The sequence below is a fragment of the Oryctolagus cuniculus genome, chromosome 15 (assembly GCF_051225735.1).
Source record: "Oryctolagus cuniculus isolate XC-2025 breed Fujian yellow rabbit chromosome 15, ASM5122573v1, whole genome shotgun sequence".
Taxonomy (NCBI): Eukaryota; Metazoa; Chordata; class Mammalia; order Lagomorpha; family Leporidae; genus Oryctolagus; species Oryctolagus cuniculus.
The window spans coordinates 9,612,946-9,635,796 of record NC_142881.1 but is presented as its reverse complement, the minus strand read 5'-3'; the positions used below and the strand labels follow the sequence as shown (position 1 = coordinate 9,635,796).

The 22,851-nt window shown below is 54.3% G+C and overlaps 1 long non-coding RNA gene across 14 annotated transcripts in view; it reads right to left on the bottom strand.

Moving 5' to 3' along the window:
* LOC138845470 (uncharacterized) overlaps positions 1–21,956 on the bottom strand; it is a 47,189-nt gene extending 25,233 nt beyond the window's left edge. For 3 of the 14 annotated variants that reach the window (XR_016221501.1, XR_016221502.1, XR_016221503.1), the window contains exons 1-3: positions 20,158–20,337; positions 17,386–19,274; positions 16,515–16,743 (exon numbers count right to left, since the gene is read on the bottom strand). This is a non-coding gene — a long non-coding RNA (uncharacterized LOC138845470). The other 11 variants (XR_016221498.1, XR_016221506.1, XR_016221505.1 and 8 more) reach the window with 11 other exon arrangements.
* Between the last annotated feature and the right edge of the window lie 895 nt (positions 21,957–22,851).

Genomic DNA, 22,851 nt, shown 5'->3' with positions numbered 1-22,851 from the left:
TTGCATGCACAAAGCCAGGTACTACACCCAAGTGCCAGTTGCAGAAACTTGGATGTTAGACCACAGAGCTCCCATTACCAGAGGCGAAAGAGAGCGCTGAGTGACAGCTCTCGTCGGGATCGGAAATGCTGGATTGGAGCAGCTCCTGTCTGGCATCTGTAGTCCCGACAAAAGCCTTGCACACTGCCACTTTGGTCTTTATCTCCGAGGATGGCCGGTTCTGCCACAGACACGCGTGTGGCCGCCAGCAAGCTTCCGAACAACAGAGACCCAAGGACCCGAAGCTCGTTCTGCAGAAGATCGACTCTGGCACCCACCTCCTGGGTGCCTCGGGTGAACTGAGGCTACGGACACCACCCGCACCACCTGAGTCTCCGGAGTTGCCACCACCAAGAGAGGGGTTGGCTTTTCTGGAGCAGGCTCTGCACCTGCCTTCCTCTGGGAACTGCTTGTTTCTTCCACAGTGGAGTCGCCTGCCCTTCTGTTTTAGATGCTGGTCTCGGAATAAAAGGAAGAGCAAGTCAAGAAAGTGAGAACAGAAGCCAGTGGGATGAGGTGAGCAGAGATGCACTCCCGCGGCTGACACCGTGGCCCGGCAGGTAAGGCACCTGTGACACCGCCATCCCTTATGGGTGCTGACTCAAGTCCCGGTCGCTCCACTTCTGAACCAACTCCCTGCTGATGGCCTGTAGAAAGCAGAATATGGTCCAAGTGTTTGGGCCCCTGCTACCTATGTGGGAGATCTGGGTGAAACTCACGGCTCCTGGCTTTGGCCTGGCCTGGTACTGGTTGCTGTGGCCATCTAGGGAGTAAAACAGTAGATAGAGGATCTCTTTCTGTCACTTCCTCTCACTCTGTAACTCTAATTTTCAAATAAATAGATAAATCTTTTTTAAAAAAATATTTATTTATTTATTTGAAAGTCAGAGTTACACAGAGAAAGCAGGAAGGCAGAGAGAGAGAGATGTCTTCCATCCGATGGTTCACTCCCCAATTGGCTGCAACAGCTGGAGCTGCGCTGATCCAAAGCCAGGAGCCAGGAGTGTCTTCTGGGTCTGCCGTGCGGGTGCAGGGGCCCAAGGACTTGGGCCATCCTCTCCTGCTTTCCCAGGCTATAGCAGAGAGCTGGATCAGAAGAGAAACAGCTGGGTCTCGAACCGGCGCCCATATGGGATGCCGACGCTTTAGGCCAGGGCGTTAACCCACTGCACCACAGTGCCGGCCCCCAAATAAATAAATCTTTAAGAAAAAAGAAACGCACTCCTGAAAGCTATGGATAATACTGACCCTGATACCTTGAGGAGATCTGTTGGCTACTGTATCCAACTTTTTGTGCATTTTCTTATTAATCCACATGGAAATAATAAGAGGTAGCTATTATAATTGTCTCCATCTTACAAATGAGGAAGTCGAGGCTTGGAGAAAGCTTGTCCTAGGAAGCAGGAAGGAGGGGATCTGAACTAGAACCCTTGTCAGTCTGACTCTGACCCCTTCTGGCCCACCTCTGCCTGGCCTTCCACCACTTGGCGCACAAACCAAAGCCCTTTGCCTAGGAGAGGTCTGTTACCCATCATCCATCCCTTAGGATCACATACTTGGAGACCATCGAGGCATCCACAACCTCTCCCACGAGAGAAGCCTTTAAAACCTCCCCTCATGTGGCACAGGATGCTTGTCTGCCGACGCTGCAGAAATGAGACCAACATTTCCGAACGACGGAGAAAGTACCATCCCTCGCCTCTGGGTCGCTGACAGAGGCAATGGCACGGCGCTGCTTGTCGGGAATGAAAGGCTGCGGGAGCCCTGCCTCAGCTCTGCTGGCTCTCGGGGAGCGGGGCAGGGCTGCAGGTCTGGCAGAGGCCTGTTTCTGTCTTCCTCATCTGTAAAATGAGGGCATGGGCAGGATGCTCGCTCAGGGGGTGCTTAGGCACCATGACGTCATCGTTTCTATGGGACAGCAATCAACACTCTGCCTTTGTAAACCTTCTCAATTATTGTGGCACTTTTCACCCAATAGTTTGGCAAAGATCAAAGTCCAAAAGCTAACGGGTCAATGGACGGACGACAAAACAAGTGCTCTTGGTCCCCCTAGTAGAGGAGTACATTGGCTCAACACTTTGGATATCTATAAAAAATGTGACAACAATGATAATCATAACAAATGACAATGCAGACACCACTGACACTGAGGAATCATTCCTGGGAGATTATCCTAGGAAAATGCACATGGAAGACTAACTGGAGTGCTGTTTGCGATGACAGAAAGCTAGGAGTGACCTGTGTGCCCTTTGGTGAGGGCTGGTGCGTTCAGTCGCGCTATCTCCAGACAGACAGGACCCTGTGCAGTCGTTCACAAGAACGAAGCAGATGACTGCGTGCTGTTAGAACACAATCTTGTCCACATTGTGCTTTGGAGAACAATGAACTATGCTCCCATTTGGCTCGGCTGTGTGGATGGAAGATGTGTGCACAGAATTTCTCTAGATGGATTTGCTGGAAAAATGACTGTTGACAGCTTTTGCCGTGGGAGGGGACTTGGGGACCCAGGAAGAAAGGGAAGGATTTTAATTTTAATTGCAGAGCTTTTTGTACCATTTGAATGTTTGCTTTGTACATGTAATTGCTTTTTCATGTAAAGAAAAACCAGTTCAAAAACGTTTTGCAGCCTAGCAGAGGCTGGATAAAAACAGAAAAGCACAGCAAAGAAATTATGTCAACTCCAATATACAAAGTATTCCATGTCCACATATATACTGTTACATATATGTAGTATGCCTGATACATTATGTATATGGCTATACGCATTCATACATATATTTGTATGTGCCACATACATGAGGAAAATTTCATGGAAAAAAACGGAATTAAAAGATAAATTTGTTTTGGTGCAAAAAATTTTGAAATCTGCACAGTTTTCTCATAGCACCCATTTCCCATGCACTTTTGGGAACCTCTCCTCTCCATACACGTGTGCACAGGACCCGCAGCCTGCTGGTTAAAAGCAGCCAGCTCTGCAAAGGCCAGTGCCCGGTTCTCTCCCAGGCCGGACGCTTGGCCTCTTCCTTCCGAAACCACAGCCTGTGCTTGGAGCTGGGGTCTCCCTTTCTTTCCCTCCCAGAAGGTGGCTGGCCCTCTCCCTGACATGTCCAGAAAGCCAAACGCACTGGTCCCTTGACTGTGGCTGGAGGAGCTGGGCACAAAGAGACCTCATTGTAAAGCCACATGGCAGGCAAAAGGGCCAACACTTGCTGGCCACGGCCCGCGATCTGCGACGTCCACACGAAACAATAAGACATCTCTGATCCGTGTTTGTTGAATGTTCTCAGGCCCCAGGAGAAAAGGAGTCAAAAATAGCAAGGAGTTTTGAAACCCTTTAGGAAAAGGCACTCTTTGGCAAACTTGTTTTTTCAGCATTCAATGAACAAAAAGCCTCACTGTTTCGACCACCACGAGAACAGCCAAGTTTTGAGAACTGCAGTCACACTTTTGGCTGACATAAGGAGATTTTCCAACCAGGCTTTCACACACACATGCACGGGTGGTCTGCCCTACCTACCACAGGCTTGCCCGTGCCAGCGGTTTTGTTTGTAAATCCTGGTGCAATAACAAACCTGTATACTCGTGGAAAGCTACGTGTTCAGGACTTCAGGACTTTCGCTGAGAGCACAGCTTAAAGGTGTGTGCGGATGTCTCCGTGGTGGAGCGAAGGTTGAATCTTTGAAAGATGGAAAAGTCTTTGCGGAGAAGTGGAGCTGACTTGTAATTCCTTCTACAGAAACTCAAGATTGATTTATTTCCACTGGGCAGATTAAAATACACAGTGTTTTCTTGGGGATGACTAGACTTCATAAATTTGTCCCTGCCGGGCCATGTGCTCCCTTTGATCCTGTCAGTTGGGCCTGGTTTGGAGCTGGGAGCATTTGGCTGCTGGGTGTGACACGTGTGTCTCAGTCCATCCCCACTGTATGTTGAATTTGGCTGTCCTCATCAGGAGGGGCTGGCGCCAGCTCCTAAAAAAAGGCCACACTGCCAAGGAGCAGAGCTACGCAGAAGCCCCCAGATCACACGGCCCCAGTCTGAGAGGCGAAGGCAGGCTGGCTACACCCACATTTGCCTTCCCCTACTAATTAGGGTGGATCCTGCTGCTTGTTCTGGCCGGGCCGTTACTCCCTTTCACTCAACCTAACCCTTTAGTGCCCCATTAAGAGAAGACCTCATTCCTCAGGACAGAGATGCTGCCCTATCCAGTCTTCAACTCACTGACGTGCGACAAAGGGCAGTTAAGCTTCCTGAGGGCCAGGCCTGGTGCTGGTACCAAGGACATAAGAGAACAGAACCTGGCTCCTGCCTTCAGCGCTGATCATGACGCCAACAGAGAAGACCGGCAACCCAATCGCAAGGCGGCCAGTGCATAAAACCTTCCCTTGGCTCACGAGCACGGACCAAGCAAGTCTCAGTCTTGGTGTGTTGTGAGTGCTGGAGGTGAGCAGCCCAGTCGTGGAGAGCTTCCCAAGGAGGTGGCAGCTGGCGGGGGGCGGATCTTGGAGGATGTGTGGGGGTGTGGCTAGGGGAAGACGGCAAGGAGGTACCTATCGGGTAAAAGCCCACAATGGGCAAAGTCACACATGTGGAAGGCAGCACAGCCAAGTGGGAGTTGTGTGGTGCATGGTGACATTGGAGGGCAAGGGACAACGGGCGTTCCTGACCACGCAGACAGGAAATTCTAATGGTAATATTCATATTGAGTGAGAGGCGGGAAGTGTCAGAAGCCACGTACATGTCTAAGTTTTATTCTGCATTGCACACTCCAGGGTAATTTGCATATGGAAATGGCTGACTGTTGAGATGGAAAGCTCAGGGCAGCAGTGCCTGCACTCGGGGAGAGGCACACAGACAGCAACCAGAGATCAGCCACACCAAGGACCAACTCAGCGACACATCACAGACGCAGCCGAACCGGCGGGAGAAAACCAAGGCCCGCGGATGGTGACCACTCTCCCGAGGACTCACATGCCGAACTGAACGCAGAGAACTGCCAAGGTTTTCTAGAAGAATGAATAAGGAAGAACAGCTAAAATTATTTTGAAATTTTAAAAACGCAGATCCTGTCCCATCAGAACTTACTATTTTTATTTATTTATTTGAAAAGCAGAGAGACAGAAAGAGACCTTCTAACCACTGGTTCACTCTTCAAATGCCCACAACAGCCGAGGCTGGGCCAGGCTGAAGCCAGGAGCCTGGAACTCCATCCGGGTCTCCCATGTGGGTGGCAGGGACTCAAGAGCTCCCAGGGTGTGCATCAGCAGGGTGCTGGCATGGGGAGTGGAGCTGGAACTCGAACCCAGGCAACTGATGTGCGACTTTAACCCCAATTTAAACCTCAAGTGGCATTTTAACCACTAAACCACATGCTCAGCCCCAAAATTTGTTTTAAAGAAAACAACGACATATGGCAATTTGGGAAGACAGTATTGAAGAGATTATTGTACATTGCTTTGTCATAATGAGCCAAAGATATTTTTAATATCTCCCTAAATTTAAAAGTTGGCAAGTGATATGAACCACCAAAAAAGTCACCTCAAATGTTCACTCAAGGCCGGTGCTGTGGCTCACTAGGCTAATCCTCCGCCTGCGGTGCCAGCACCCCAGGTTCTAGTCCCGGTTGGGGCACCAGATTCTGTCCCAGTTGCTCCTCTTCCAGTCCAGCTCTCTGCTATGGCCCGGGAGTGCAGTGGAGCATGGCCCAAGTGTTTTGGCCCTGCATGGGAGACCAGGATAAGTACCTGGCTCCTGGCTTCAAATCAGTGCAGCACTGGCCATAGTGGCCATTTGGGGGGTGAACCAATGGAAGGAAGACCTTTCTCTCTGTTTCTCTCTCTCTCACTGTCTAACTTTGCCTGTCAAAAAAAAAAAAAAAAAAAAGTTCACTCAACACAAAAATGTGCCTCTCACCTTAGTCAAAGAAATGTGTGTTAACATGAATATTATTACTGCAAGGCTTAGCAGCCTAGAAGAACCATCCTACTTTGCTCTTGACTTTGTGGGCCAGGAATTCTGGAGGTGTTCAGTTGGGAAATCCTCACTTGGGTTTGGTCCTATGTTCCCATCAGACATTGCCCGGAGCTACTGACATCGGAAGGCCAGACCGGGCCAAACGCTTGGGATGGTCGTGCACACAGCTGGCAGCTCTGCTGGGCGGTGACAGGGGCATCTGTCTACACAGGACTCTCGCACCAAGGTTTCAGACTGTCAGACTCAGTACGTGGCAGCCAGGTGGGGGCCACTTCTGACAGAGCCTGCGAAACCAAGTGATGGCGTTTCCACCCTGCTGTAGCGGTCACACGTGAGTCACTAAGGTGGGGACCAGAGCCGTGCGGAGGGGTTCCTACCCCACTTCTCCATGTGTGGGAGGTGGCTGCTGAAGAATTTAAAGCCACTGCAGAGTGAGATGCTGTTTTAACGACCACTGAAACAAACCGTACTGATAAGATTCAGGACCGCAAGAACTGTGATGGGTGCGTCACTTTTTTCTGAAAACAATTTGGCAACACATTTCTAGAACTTCCACAGTGTTCGCGTCCTGGGACTCAGCAAAGCCACTTTCAGGAACTCTGCTAAGACAAGACTCAATTTGCAGACAAATATTTATCTGTCTTCCTCGACATAACTTTCATGTTTTTAAAAAAGGGCAGTGCCAATCTAAAAGTCAAACCAGGAGAGAACGGTTGAGGGGATTACATTGAGTCTGTATGAGACTACGATGTGGTGTGTGTAGCTCTTGTTTTGATGAATATTTAGTGACAGAGAGATGCTCACGATACAATGTGGGAAAGCGTGATATAAAATTCAGTACAGTGGACCGCTGTATTCTATTTTCAAATGTGTATCAACTGCTCCTGCACAGAAAAAGCCTGGAAGAATAAACACTCAGTGCCACCAGGGAGCACTGCCCAGCTGGAGGAACTAAGGGTGATGTTTATTTTCATGTGTATGCTTCCCTTACGTCTTCCAAATGTTCTAAAACATAGATTGCCTCACTCTCATATTTGGAAAAATAAGTCAGAAATCTTGCTTTCTAAAGTAAACTGGAGACTATTTGATCTGGAGTCACGCATGGGTGGTGAGAAATTCCTCTGCAGGTTTATGCAGGAACATTCCACAAATCCATTTTAAAATCCTCCCAAGATTTCTCTAACCTCATTTCAAAAGTACTTGAAGCTACTATTTTGGATTCTCTCAAATAGGTTTACTCTAGCCACAATTTAATACACTTAAAAACTGATAACAGCCAAACAATGGGCTCTAAATCAAGGCCCCGAGGGGACTCTTCAGAGCTGAGTGGTCTCAGTGTCTGCAGAGGCCTGGAAGGAGCCCAGTGCCACTGCCGCGGGAGGTGGAGAGCGACCTGCAGCATCCGGAGGCTGCCCGTGGCGGGTGGGGCGGAAGTGCTGCGTTGTGCAACGTCAGCCCTCCTCCATGCTCAGGGTCTCCTGCCGGGAGCTCCCCCACGGCCTTCTTGGTAGGGGGTGACGTGAACCGCATCAGAGCTCTGCAGTGGGCAGGAGACTGGAGCCACACCCAGGGCAGGTGCTTTGAAGGATTATGGTCTTATCCGGGATGCTGAAGGTGTGCTGTGCCCTCCCATGCTCCTCCCTCTTGGGACCTCGGCATACAGAACACTTTCATGCCAAGTGCAGATCCCTCCTTAAAACCCATCCGTCCACGGTGATCCAATGGCCTAGAATGGGACAGTGGATGGAGACCAACCCAAGAGCTTGCTTAGGACTCAGCACACAGATTGGCTCCACCAGGACCCTTTGGGACCTTTACTGAGGTCCCAACCCAATTCTATCAATGGATGGCAAAACCCAAATGGTTATCACCCCCACGTCCATTTTTTGCTGAACTATACACAGTGTTTGGGAGTCCAAGAACATTGGCACAGCATCCAACTCCTGTGGACACTGCCGCTCACTGCCAGGAATGGCGACTTCCGCTCCACCTCCGCCACCCTCCACACATCACTCACAAAGAGCAGGGTCTTGCCCCACACACAGCTCTCCAGCTCCTCGAGAGATGGGGGAGTCTCTATCCTCCCTTCTTTGCCCAGTGCCAACCTTCCTGAGTCTCCAGAGCTGGGCCATTGCTAAGAACACGGCAGATACTCAAGAAACATGGAAATGAAGATGGACATGATGGCAACAAGTCCACTTGTGTAAGTGATCAGAACGGGTCAGCACAGGGGTGCCCCATGGGGCCCAGGATCTTTTTCCTAGGCTCCGTCCAAACACACGAGTGACAATGACTCTGTGTATGGTACAGGCACTGTGAGCAAACTTTAGGGCCTCTCCGAGATTCCCAAAATATGTCCCACACTGAGGGCTCTCGCTCTCTCACAGCACTCTGCCCAGACAATCCACATGGGGGCGGGGGGGGTGCAGGACCATGGCACAGTGGGTAAAGCCACTGCCTGCAGTGCCAGCTTCCCATATGGGTGCCGGTTCAAGACCTGGCTGCTCCATTTCCCATCCAGCTCTATAGTATGGCCTGGGGAAGCAGTGGAAGATGGCCCAAGTGCTTGGGCCCCTGCACCCTCGTGGGAGACCTGGAAGAAGCTCCTGGCTCCTGGCTTCGAATAGGCCCAGCTCTAGCCGTTGCAGCCATTTGGGGAGTGAACCAGTGGATGGAAGACCTCTCTCTCTCTCTCTCTCTCTCTCTGCCTCTGCCTCTCTGTAACTCTGCCTTTCAAATAAATAAATAAATCTTAAAAAAAAAAAAAAAAAACCCACATGGGAATGGCTCACAGCTGGATGGTGACATTTCAAGAGCTCCCAGCTGGGCAGGGAGAGAGCTGTCTGCAAGCAGAAGACCCTAAAATAAATAGCAGTGCTGACTCCAGGAAGACCCATCTAGACAAGACGCCTGCACAGCCTCCAGCGCCCACGCACGCTTGGCCACTTCAGAAGGCGCAGAGCCGGCTGCCCGGTGTCTGCCAGAGGCTGAAGGCCTCCAGGCCTCTTGCAGCAAGTGCTGCATGGGAAGCAGGGGCCCAGACCCCCCTGGGGCCTTGGGGCCCAGAAGCAGATCTTTCAATGGGAAGCGGTGGCCCAGACTGCCCGGGGCCTTGGGGCCCAGAAGCAGATGTTTCAACGTGGCTGCCTCAGAGCCCTGATCGCCTGATGTCCAGAGCCGGCCGTGGGGCCTGCCTCCCAGATGGCCACGAATGTCTCGCCAAGCCAATTAGCATCATCCGTGACTGCTGGTGGGAGCATGTCCTGTTTATTTTTAACTCTGCTTGCGTGTGGCTGGTGTGAGGGCGGGAGACCCATCGGCGGCCACCAGACCCTTTCCACGGCCCTGCTACCACGCCCGGCTGTCTCTTCTGAGGCCTGGATTTCTCCAGCCGTCAGCAGTCATGTCCCTGAAGCTTCGGGAGCTCAGAGAATGTCGTCCCGGCAGTCGGCTTTAGGCCTCGCTGCACAGGGCAGTGCCTCCTACTCGCTCCCCTTAGAAGCCAACCAGGAACCAGTACTGGTTACGGGTGAGCTGACCTGCAGATCCAATCCCAACACCGCCGGGTCTGAAACAAGCCCTTGTGCCCCCCCTTTTCTGACCTTTGAGAAACAGAGCACACGCCCTGGCGGCTGAGTCCCCCGTCTTGCTTTCGTGGACCCGTGCACAACACACATACACCCCTCTCGATTCTCAACTTAGTGCTGCCTGCATCTCAGACTGGGCGTGCATGGTAGGATGTGGAACAGCACCCCAACCTCCACCCACGAGACCCCCAGGGCACCCGCTCCCACAGCGTGGCAGCCCCAAAGGCCTCCACCCTAGCCCCAAGCCTCCCGGAGGACAAAAATCACTACCATGTGCAAACCACTGCTCCTTGAGACTATAAGCGTGATACAGAGCATCATTTCTCATTTTTTCCTGAGCCGAGAGATACTAGAAGTTGAGTAAGAAGTTTCCCCTTTTACGATTTATTTCCTGGATTAAACAAATCAAGGAGTTGAAGTAGTTGGGAAAATCCCAAGAGTTCATTTGGACGAGAATTGTTCGTCAGGAGGAGCCAGCGGTTGTTCCCCGACGCTGGGGGCATTGAAGACACAGCCAGCGGGGCCCAGGACCCCCTTGCCGTCTTCCTGCCTGTGGGAGGAGCCTTGGGGACAGGGGAGATGGCCTGAGAGGCCCAGCACTCCCCGGCTGTCAGGCTCAGCTCTGCCCCGCCAGCCTCCTCCGTTACGTCAGAGGTGAGAGTCAGCAAGACTGACCATTTGTGTCAGAGGTGAGAGGAATCAAAGAGCAGCCCTGGCTGGGGGCAGCTGCTGAACCGACTCCCTGAACCCCTGCAGATCCCGCCCTGGGATGCTGGGTCTCCCTGTCTGTCCCCTCCCTGGCCTGCCGGCTTCCTGAGGGCAGCAGCTGCATCTAAGCCAGGCTGTTCTTCCTTGAGCTTAGCACACAGCCCATTCTCTGCTTTTCATGTAAGTTTTAAAAATTTACTTTTATTTTGTTTGAAATGCAGAAACAGAGGAAGAGAGATCTTCCACCCACTGGTTCATTCCCCCAGTGTCCCCAGCAGCCAGGCTGGGCCAGATTGAAGCCAGGAGCCTGGAACCCCACCCAGGTCTCCCATGTGGGTGGCAGTGGTTCAACGACTTGAGCCGTCCCCACTGCCTCCCAGGGTGCACACTGGCAGGAAACTGCATCAGAAGCAGAGGAGCCAGGACTCCACCCAGGAAGTCTAACGTGGGATGGAGCCATCTCAAGTGGTGAAAACTGATGCACCAAATGCCGGCCACCCACATTTTTTTTCAACAAGAGCTTGTATGTGGTGCATGCTTACCTGTGTTAACTACAACACTAACCTCTTCAAATATAGCATCTCATTCGGACATCCCGTCCACCTTAGAAGGCAGGCACCACGTTATCCCCATTTTTCAGAAGGGCATATTGAGGTTTAGAGTGCTAAGTGACTTTTTGGAAGTCTCCTGGCCTGACCCAGAGAAAGACAGGCTGTGCAGACAAAGCCTCTTCACCCCTAAATGCTCCCAGGCACTTGGTACACACTTGATGAACAAGCTGTTGAAAGGACCACTACTGTGTCCCTGATGACCCAGCCAATCAGAGCCATTGGACTGCAGCGACAGCCCAGCGCCTCATCAGAGGGGAATCTGGGGAATCTAGATTCTAGCTGCCTCTCCTGGCCAGGTTGCACCAACTCCTAGGGTAACTGGAATAGTCCTCCTTGGATCTTGGTATTTTCCCACTTCTAGAAGGAAGCGAACGCCCCCCAGAGCTGACACCCACGACTGTGCCAGCTGGTGTGGTGCAAAAGGAGCACCCTTGGCCATGTGCTGGGGGAAGCTGCAGAAGAGATCAGAGTAAACACCTCTGGCCAGCATCGGTCAGCTCCTCTCACAAACACTCAGCAACTACAGCCCAGCCGGCCCCGGGCTGGACATTTCCGATCATGGACCGCGCCCTCCAGGCTCTCAGGGCAGGGACAGAGGGACTACAACCCCAAGTAAATCCACTGCAAGCCCAGCGGCCGTCAGTGTTGTAAACAGAGTCCAGACGATGCATGCAACGGGGAGGAAATGGGCCCTCCTGTCTGGCCAGACCAGGAGCTGCCTCCGGGGGACGCTGGACGGCAATCAGGAAGAAATGGCAGAGGGCGGGGAGGCCAAGTGGAGGCGATGCCAGTGATGACCGCTCGGGGAGCAAGATGGTGGTGGCAGTGAGGAGGCAATCAAAGGCAGGAGTCAGGTTTGGGGCCCAGGGAGGCTGAAAGCCTGGGACCCGCTGAAGGATACACGTGTTTCTCCCTCCGGGGGAGGAGTCTGCGCACTTTGTCCCGATTGTGAGACCATCTAGTGACGGCATGCCAGTCACCAGACGCGTGCCCTGGAGCAAACGTTCTCTGGAGCGGGGATCCCTGGAAGCCTGGGTAAATCCACGGGAAGTGGGGCAGGAAAGGGGAGGGCGGCACTGCAGGGCGCTTCGTGAGTAGTGCACTACGAGGGGCAGCTGCCGGAGGTGCCGTTACGTCAGAGGAGAAAGTCAGCGAGACAGAGGTGAGAGGAATTAAAAAGAGCCCCGGCTGGGGTGGGGGCGGCTGCTGAACCGACGCCCTGAACCCCTGCCCTGGGATCCTGGGCTCCTCCCTGACCTGCGGGCGCTGCCCAGAATGCTGCATGAGAGCTGATGGTGTGTGTCTTTCCCCAACGGCGAGCTCAGTGACTTCCGATGGTGCCAGGATCCAGCGAGGGGAGTGCTTACGCCCCAGAGGTGGGCGGATGCTGCGAATCAGGGTGCTACCTGAGCCTGTGTGTTTGCCAGCACATCAGCACCTGCTGGGGTCCTCTGGGAGATGATGCTGGCCTCAGAGCTGGCCTCCTACAAGGGAGGGCCTGGGGGGCTGGGCTGGTCCTCCCCCAGCACCCATCCCTGCCTCCTCCCCGGCTCTCCAGCCTGCCCTAGAACAAGCCCACTCACGGTCTCAGAATGCCCTCAGACGGCAGCCTTGGCTGCTTGCTGGAGCAACCCCCCAACAGGGAAGGGGATGGGAGGGGGCAAAATGGCTGTGGCATAGATGGTTAAGCCGAAGATTAAGTTTCTGCCTGCAGCACTGGCATCCCATATGGACGCCAGCTCAAGTCCCAGCTACTCCATTTCCCATCCAGCTCCCTGCTAATGACCTGGAAAAGCGGCAGAAGGCGGCCCAAGTCCTTGGGCCCTTGCACGCACATGAGACCCAGAAGAAGCTCCTGGCTCCTGATCAGCCCAGCCCCAGCCATTGCGGTCACTTAGTGAGCGAACCAGCAGATGGAAGATCTCTTTCCTTTTCTCTGTATCTCCACTTTTCCAATAAACAAATCTTTAATTCTTTTTTTTTTTTAAAGGGCTGTGGCCAGGACCCTGTCAGCTGCTATGGGTCTGAACCACTCTCGGGCCATCCTGAACCCTGTGGCCCCACCCTGGGAAACAGTGCTTAGTAGGTGGGTTTGATCCACACACCACTGCCATCAGCCTGTTCCATGGTCCCTTCTCATACACACATCTTTGGGGGGTCTTCACCGCGGAAAAGGCATATCACTATGCATGAATTTCAAGAACTTTTTGCACCAAAATAAGCGTATCTTGCAATTCCATTGTCCATGGATTTCTGAAGTTCGTGTGTATATGCCTTCTGATAGCAGGCCACCAGTCCCTACGGACTTCCCACACGGTCCGGGCACTCTTCCCTCGAGAGCTCACACACTGCCTGGGGTAAATTCACTCTAATAAGGCTCCAGAAAGGCAGTGAAGTGTTCAAGATCTCTTGAGGCAATAAAATGGCATATATGGGGTAGATATTTCAGGCTAACAAGCTCCGTCTCTCTCTCCCCCTCTCTCTCTCCCCTCTACTCCTCCACACACAGCTGGATCATGAAAGTTAGCTCTCCTCCAAAAGTAAAATTCTAGATATGTGAAGCTTGGGGCCTGCAAGATGATCGCGTGCCCTCAGTGAGTCAGGACAGATCTTCCCCGACAAGAGGCACCCCTTCCTGAGTGCTGGGTCTTGCTGGCCAGCTTGTCCCCGCTATGCCCCAGGCCTGGCACCAGGGACAGATCCCAAGAGGTGGCAGTGACCCTGGGAAGGCCTGGGCTGGGCTCTGATTTTCATGCTGTGAGCTCTGACGAGCTCCGATCCCCACTGCCTGGGGACTTGGTGCGAGCGCCGGAGATGTGGTGTCTCTGATGTGCTGAGAGTTCCTTGGAAGCAGAGCCTTGAGCGCGATAAGGGAGGGCGAACGGCAAGGCCAGTTGTGGGACTTTGGAGAGGCCAGAGCAGGGGACCCTGGGTTAGGGGAGGAAAGCACACAGTGGGTTCCTTGCAGGGGATGGGGTAGGAAAGATGGGTGAGGCGGGGGAAAGCAGAGCTTACGATGGAGGTTAGGAAGCTGTACTCCTGGCTGACCATTCCCAAAGAAACGCCCAACTGGGCTCCACGGCCCCTCCCTTCCCTGTAACCCTCCCCTTCCAGCCTGCGCCCCAATAATGACGAAACGACAGCTCCTTTCCTCTGCTCTTCAGACACAATCCTTTTGTTTGCAGAAACAACTTCCTCATTGTCAACAAATCCCTGGACTTTACAACAAGCCTGGATCCAAGAAAATACGGGAACATATTTTATAAGCACCATGCATTTCCAAACGGGACGTTGTTTCACCATAGAAACGTGATGCTGCGGGATCTCCCAACAGAAACCCTAGACAGGGCTCTCCTGGGGCAGAATCAGGACGGCGCGGCACCAGCACGCGCTGCAGGAGGCAAAGCCGGCAAGCGCACTCGGGACCCTCTGTTCAGAGCCACAGGGTCTGAGTGGTAGCACGGGGGCCGACAGGGCGGGGCCTGCTGGAGCCAGCCTGCCCTACTGGGGACACAGCTTTCTGGGGAAGGGCTTGGCTGCCACGTGGGGAGACAGGTGTCCTGGAGTTGGGGTTGGAGGGTGCCAGTCTCTGCCCACACCTGACAAAGCTACCTGGGGGGACACACCCAGGGCATCGCCCCTCCTAACAGCAGTGCGGGTTGGGTGGATCAATGACGCTCTTGCTCTGCCTTATTTCCCCACCACAGAGCTTGCCCACCAGGCTCCTGCTGCCCTCGGGGACCCCAGGAGATGATGTCGCTCTGCTGGGAGTAATGGCACTGGGGGGCGGGGCTATAACACCCACTGGTTCCACCTGCCCAGCTCTCCAGCCTGTCCGAGAATGGGCCCAGCTCCCTCCCAGTTGTGCAGTGCCTGGGGTGGGGGCCCTGTAGCTTGCAGTAGCAAAGTTTCAGCAGGGGAAGGGTGGGGCTCACTGGGGGTTGCAGCCAGGGCCCTCACAGCATCAGCTATGGGCCGGAACCACCCAAGGGCTGTCTCAAGTTAGACCCCCTGCCTCTGCACAAAGCTGTCAGCATTAGTTCTTTGCAGGATGATTTCTGTGATGTGCCATGCACCTCATGACCTTGTAGAGAATCTCCGGACCATAACCCATGCCTGTTTTGCTTAGTTTCTGGCCATACCCAAAAGGAAGTGGGGCCAAAAGACAGAACCCCGTATCTCAGCCACTGCTTTGGCCCTCAGACAACATCTGCTCAAGCCTGCAGTCCCCCTCCCCCAGGGGACCGAGACTGCCACACCCTCCCCTGGTGGGGGTGGGTGGGATGGAAATGGGACCAGGTCCTGGGGGAGGTGGGACCCTCAGCCATTGGGCTGCCACTCTGCAGGAACAGCAGGCAGGAGCCACAGAGCCTGGGGATGTGCCCCACACGCAGGCTGCAGAAGCCAGTGAGGCCCTAGAATGTTCTGATGCTGCACGCTCAGCGGCCTCAAACCCAGGTCGCCCGTCTGCCTCCAGGCCATTTGCCATTTCACACGGTCTGATGTCCTGGCTCCCCCACCCAGGTCCCCCGGGCAGGTGCACAGCAGCTTCTCATGGGGAACTCGGCTCACTTCTTGCTCCCCTGGTCCTCAGCCAGTAAGCCATGCACTGCTAGGGACACTGGGTAGGGGAGAGGGGTTTGCTGCTGTGTGTCTAGCCATCTTGTTTCCAGAGGCTTGCCTGACACTCCTCCCCTCCCCCACATTGTGACTGCAGCTCACCAAGGCCAAGCCACCCAGCCTCGTCCCCCTCCTGCCCCCCGGGGCGTTCTGAGTACAGGGGAGCTGCATCTAGGCTGGGCCAATCAACGAGTCTCAGCAGCTTTCCTGGGCACTCCACGGCCCGCAGGGATGGAGAACAGAGCCCCCCAGGGAAGCAAGGCCCAGGAATGAGCCCCATGACACCGCCTGAGCCCTGCTTCAAGCTGTGAGTAAGCCAGGTGCCCCCCTGGACTTTCAACTTGAACCCAAGTTCTCAGGGTTTAACACACGTTGATCTGGCTTTTCTATCATACCTTCAGAAAAAGGTCCCAGCTCATGCATCTTGTAACTGGCGTTTTTCTTGCTTTCTGGGGGGTTTCTCATTGTCCTCCATGGTGACAGATGCTTCTCCATGACCAGCGATGCTGGTGGCAGGCACTACTGACTGTGCAGTGCACAGGTGTGTTAGACCTGCTGGCCTCCATCGAGCCTCTCCCAATCCAGCCAGAACCCGGGGCTCTGGAGTCCTTGATTCCTCTCATTCCCCACTCCCTGAATCCAATCAACCTTCACAGCCGGTTGGTTCCACCTCCAGACAGCTCCCAACCCTGTCCCCTCTCCCCTCTCTTCTTCGACGTCACCTTTCCTGAGAGTTCTTAGACGTCTCCTCCCTCCACCCGGTGTGCACAGTGGAACCGCAAAACACAAATCAGATCGCTGTGTCCGTCACTTCTCTGCCTGAGCGCTTAAATGGTGCGTGTTTGTCTCATGTTTGTCTCGTGTCACGGCCGCCGCCTTTTGGGTCCTGGAGTCGACCAAGTTTCTTCCTGCCTATAGCCTGCATCGCTTCCCTATCACCACAAACATAGCAGCAGAAAGCAACACGAAGCCTTACCTTAGGACGCTACAGGTCAGATGCCTCACGGTGGGCCTCCGTGGGCTCAGGTCGTGGGGCCCAGGGCTGCGTCCGCCTTGGGGGAGAGTGGAGGGTCTGCTCCCTGGCCGTTCACACAGCTGAAGATCACCTACAGGCGTTGGCTTGTGCGCCTCCTCCAAACGTCACGGCCGTCTGACCTCTCGCGTCATCACGTCTTTCTCCGACTGCAGCTGGCAGAGGCTCGCGCCTTGGAAAGGTTCCTACGGTTAGACTGGGCCCACCTGACTCACCCGGGCTCCCCCCCACCTCAGTGCCCACAGCTGACTCTGCAAAGTGCCTTTTGCCCTGTGAGGCAGGCCTTTTGCCACAGATGCAGGGTTTCGGGGCGGACACGCACGGGGAGCACCGTTCTGTGCTTTCCCAGAATGCCTTTCCCACCATTCACCAGCCCAGGTCCTTTCCGCCAAACGCCTGTTCACTAAAAATCTCCTTTCAATTAGAACCTCCTGGTTCCTTTGCTGCGGCTCTTCTAAGAGCTCTGTCTACGGGTGGTCATTCCACCCCCAACCCCACCCCCCCATGAGACTGCAGGTTCTGTAAGATCAGTGATGGCGCGGCTGCTGCGTGTGCCTGTGGCACGGCTGGAAGTGACAGGTGCTCTGCAACACTGATGAGTGAACCTGGCCCTAAACTGGAAGCTCAGGCCTGTCTCCTTGCGGCCCAATCTTGACCCGAGGCAGGGGGCATTTAAGCATTTAAGTTCCAATGTGGACTTCCGGGATTCAGTATCCAGCTGCCCTTACTGGGGCTCCAACCTGGTCATGGGCCCCAGGCACCACCCCACACAGCCCTTCCGTGTCTGAGCCAAGCCCCTGCCACCATCACCTGCCTGCTCTGAGCTGTTGCTGGGAAGGTGGCACTGCCTTCTTCCACTGCCGCTCCCCCTCTTCATGGAGGAACGACACTAAACCCTGCCTAGGCTTCATATCTGAGTCACGGCACCATTATGTCGCTCCCCGTCTTTGTGGAGGAACGACACAGGACCCTGCGCTGTTCTTTTGTCTGCTCGGCCCTCCCCGGGTTTGCTGCTGGTTCTTCCCGGGTTGGCTGCTGGTCCTTCCCGGGTTGGCTACCATCCCTTCCACCTCCGTGGAAGGGCGGTTTCCCCCTGCCACATTCCCCACTTCCGCGGGGGAGCGGCACACTGCCGGCCGGCTCTCTCGGGGGCTGCACAGGTGTTCCCCTTAGATGTTCCTGGTGCATGTTGTCTCTCTCCTCCTTTATAGTCCTCTTCCACCAATCCCAACTCTGCTACCCACACGCCGAGTACGCTGCTCTCCTCCAATCAGGAGCAGGTCCTACAGTTTATTGGTTGAACTGGAGGCAGCTGTGTAGAAGCTGTTTCCCTTCTCAGCGCCATATTGTGGGAGAGCAGATGCATAGAGTAAGTCTTAATTCCAGTAACTTAGTCTAGTCCGAGTTGCTCCCCACATTCCACTTCGCAGCCTTGCTCACCGTGCTCGACCAGGTTATCCCATCGCCTCCTCCTCAGAACGTGCCAGGAGGAGAGTGTCAGCTGGGCTCTGTGCTTTGCTGAAGACGCGGGGTCCCACTGAGGGCCTGGCCCTTCCCCCGATGCTCAGTGTCTGGCTAGGGACTGAGTGGACGCCCAGATGCTTCTATTCTGTCTGCATCTCCCAAGATTGTCCACAGGAAGTCCCCAGTGCACAGTGCTCCTCCTGCTGATCATAGATCCTCCCAGACCATGTCTGTACTTCCTGTCCCTAATTCCTCCTGCCTCTTGGCCAGGCTGCAAAAATTAATTAATTAATTGCCAGTGAATCCTCGTCTCAGAAATGGGCACAATTCCTTAGAGAATATAGGATTTATTGAGCACCTGTTGGTACCAGGTCTTTTATTTATTGACAGTTGCTCAAGAATAAGAGACCACAAAAACGGTCCTGGAGAATCCATTAAGACAGCAAAGACATAACTAACTCCTCGTGGACAGGAGCTCCCATTCTGCTGTGGCAGCTGCGGGGGTGGGGTGCAGGGAGGGACGGGGCAGGAGGTCTGTGTCACCAGGCCATCTCCCAAGGGGACAAATCAACGAGGCTGCCCACCCTGGCCTGGGTGCAGGGAGGCAGTGGAACCCCGGGGTGGAAGCAAGGAGTGGGAACACGACTTTACTGCTCATTTCAACACAATCAGTGTCTAATTCCAGCCAAGTTGAGGCTCAGACTCAGAGGCAGGCAAGATCTTGGACAGCCTGGGGCCAGCTGTCCACACAGCACCCACCCTAAGGTGAGCTTGAGGCGCTGCACGGAGGGGCAAAGCAGCACAGGAGCGGTGTCCTGGGCAGGGACGATCAGGAGGAAAGAGTCCACCCTCCCTCCGCCCTGCTTCCCTGTGTCTTCCTCAGGTGGCTGGGGAGGCTTGGAACAGTAGTAACAAGGGTTCCAAGTTGGAGGAAGCAGCTCTGGAACCAATCGGCAGACACCAGCCAGGTTGTGAGATCCTCGTCGCTTGCCAGCCAGAGCGAAGGCCCTGGGGCCGTGGGGGACCGGCAAGCAGGTGACACAGTGCCTTTGGTCTCGCTCGCTCCCAGAGTCCCTTTGGAAGGTGGATGGGAGGACACTGGAGGGGCTGGGGATCCTCCCCCAACTCCCTTGTGAGCTGGCCTCAACCCTTTGTCGCCAGGCCTCGGCGATGGCTGACCCGGACTCTGTCTAAGGCAACCTGATTTGCCAAATCGTCTTGGCTGTGTGTCGCTGGAGGCTAGGGAGAAGACAAAGAACACTATTTAAAAAAAAAAAGCCGGCGCCGCGGCTCACTAGGCTAATCCTCCGCCTAGCGGCGCCGGCACACCGGGTTCTAGTCCCGGTCGGGGCGCCGGATTCTGTCCCGGTTGCCCCTCTTCCAGGCCAGCCCTCTGCTGTGGCCCGGGAGTGCAGTGGAGGATGGCCCAGGTGCTTGGGCCCTGCACCCCATGGGAGACCAGGAAAAGCACCTGGCTCCTGGCTCCTGCCATCGGATCAGCGCGGTGCGCCGGCCGCAGCGCGCCGGCCGCGGCGGCCATTGGAGGGTGAACCAACGGCAAAGGAAGACCTTTCTCTCTGTCTCTCTCTCTCACTGTCCACTCTGCCTGTCAAAAAAAAAAATAAAATAAAATAAAATAAAATAAAAAAAAATAAAAAAAAAAATCACAAGCAAAGTGCAATGTCCTGCCTGCCCCCCCCCACCCCCCAGGTGACAACAGTGATTTTCCCAGGGAAGCAGAGAGCAAAGAATGGCTGGGGAAGTGGGGGAGAGAACAAGGGGAAGCCACCCCAGCGCACGAGGGTTCCCCGGAAAGGAACTCGGAAGCAGCCAACGAACAATCGCTGCATTATTCTGAGTGATTCTCGAGAAACAGAGACAACCTAAAGAGAGTGAAGATGTTGCTGGTGCTGTTTTTCAGCCAAGATCGTGAACGGCACGGAGCCTCAAAGTGGATTTCCAGAGCCGCCCCCTCTCTGCTCTCTGACATCAAACCGGCTCCGTGGGGCTTCTCGCCCTAATCCGGGTGAGTCAAGAGTGGATTAAGGCAGTCATTTTCAGTAGCTAAAAAAGAACTACAAAGGCACAAGTGCTACCAATTATATCTCAACACAAACCGTACCTCCTTAAGCCTCCACCCGGAGAAGGCAAACGAGTTCATTGTCCACCCGGGTGTTCGCACAGAGCCTGCCTGGACCGTGCTGGGCGCGAAGCAGGCGAGACTGCTCGCATGTGCAATTACTCAGCACATCTTTACAACTGTAAACACTCGCTCACATGTGGAGGAGTTTAGAGCGGGCTTGGAAAACCCACCTGGCAGGCGGCTGCCCTCCGTTCCTCTCCAGTTGAGTAACAGCCCTCGGCGGCGCTCGCTGCCTCTTCTGAGAGCCCACGGCTGCTGCAGAGAAATCGTTAAGGAGTGAGGGGCAGGAGTTCACGGTGCGCTATTTTTAGCCAGAACACTCCCTTTTCTCCTCTTTGAGTCTAACGCCTCCATAAACCTTGCCGCCTTCCACCCCTGCCCCACCGACTGCCCCCTGGGGACCCTCGCCGAATGCCGTCTGGCTCCTGGCGGCCTCCTCCAGCGTTGCTTGGTGAGTGGTAGAGGATGCCACGTTTCATATAAACCCAGCAGAGGGAGATCGCAGAAAGTGTGGCCCCCAGGAGGGCACCGCCCGGGAGGCCAGCCCTCCCTGCCTGCGAGCTCAACAGGACCCTGCAGGAGCCCGGGCCCCAGCTGGGGATGGATGACGTGGGAGAGAGATGGGAAGGAAGGCTTGCCCTCCCAGATCTATGGCCTGGGCCTGGCACGCGGAAGCCACACCCGGACACCCCCACCCGCAAGGGTGCTTCAAAAAGTTCTCGGAAAACGGAATTCGAAGTTTATTTTGGTACAAAAGATTTCACAATGCATGAGAACAAGGGGTCTTGTGAAAGTGACTGGACAATGCTTATAGTGAAAATTACGCATGGATTGCAAAATTGTCGCCACCGGAGAAACTTCTCCTTTAATGACTTTTTATCAGGAACTTTCGGCAGTCCTCTGGTCAGGTAGGAATGACATGTCTAACACGGAAGAGACCCCTGAGCTCATCTTCAGCTCTCTGCCAACAGGAGGGCATGGCTGCTGCTGTTCCTCTCCCAGGGCTGCAGCCAAGAGCTGATGGCTTTGCTATTCTGATTTAATTTGCCACTGTGAGCAAAGCCAATTCTCTGGTCTCTCCCCATTCACACACATTCTGGGCTCTGGAGAGACAAAGGGGACGAACTTGCAGTTCAAAGGCAAGTGCACCCAGCCATGGCAAAGATGGTGATAAAGTCACAAGAAATTAAAATTTCACCGGCAGTGGCAGTGGAAGTCTTGCCATCGTCCAGTTCTGCCAAACTTTGGATTTGGGGATTGGTAAAGAGGCTTCCAAAATGAAATGATGTCTAAAAGTTGTTTGCTGAAGGATGTAATATGTAGTGAAAAATGAACTAAACATCCCACTCCAGTAAGAGTGATGACCGTCCCAGAAACAGGCTCCAATAATTCGGCGTTGCCGGGCCCAGGGAAAGCCAACAGCAAGGTAATGAGGACCTGTCACGCTGACGTCATTTAATTGGCGCCCGTAAATGAGAGCTGCCAGGTGCTCCGGCGTCATGAGCTGTGCCCAAAACATCTCCCACGTCGACCAGCCATCAGAGCCAAGGACGGGGAGTTCCACTCCCAGGGAGAGGAATCTGCCCCCGCTGAGGGCACAAGAGGGCCAAGTCTGCCCTTCAACAAGCCATGCGAAACAAGGGGCCCCCCTCCGCGCCCCCATCCTCAGGAAGACATCGCACCTGAAGAGGAGCCATAGAAGCAAGTCACAGCGATCATGGGATGGTTCTTTCCAAGGAGCGAGAGAGGAATCTGGGCTTCTGACCCTAGGCTGGAATGCTGGGTGAGTGCTTGTCTTGGCTTTGTCACCTGCACCATGGCGGGGGGGAGGGGGCACAAGCAAATCTGCCCAAGGTTTACAAGAATGTGAGCGCCAAGTGCTGGAAGGCAGTTGGCTCAGAGAAGCCCCTCCCACCACACATTGTTTTTGAGTGTGTTTGTTAGCACTGTGTGTATTTATCTCATTTTAGTTTTACACCATCACTCCTGGTTGCCTGTAAGTGGTACAATCAGCAGAACAGTAATGACAGTAGTGATGATGATGATGGCAAGGATGACCACCACCAAGATCCTCTAACGGCTCCGCCTGCTTAGTGCCCACCATGGGTCTGAGGCTCTGTGTCAGGGCTATGGCCCACAGACCAAACCCACCTTGCCACCTACTTTTGCAAAAAAAGTTTCATTGGGACACACTGCCCATTTCTGTAGATATTGTCCACGGCTGCTTCTGGTTGTTAGAGCAGACTTGAGGTGCCGTGACAGAGGCCAGCCTCAATGCTCACTCTCCGGTCAATCCCTGTTCTACACAATTAGCCTAAATTCTGGAAATAACCTGCGAGATAGGTTTTCTTCCCTGGTAAGGACACCAGGACTGAAAGAAGGTCAGGGGTGTGTCTAAAATCTCCCCTCTGGGGACTGGACTCTGAGTCCAACGTGAACCAGCAGCCCAGAGAATGTTCTCACCACTGTCCCTGTGGTGGGAGATGATCCCCACCCAGGGCACTCTGCTAGCCTCCCAGGACGGAAGGGCATTCTGCAAAGTCTGAGTCCATCACTCTGCCCTCTAGACACTGCAGTGGCTGCCAAGTCCCTGCCGTGGCTGCCTCTTATGCCGTGCAGGGTGGCAGGAGCAGGCGCCTGCCTGGCAGCCTCTGGCCTGCCTAGGGACACTTT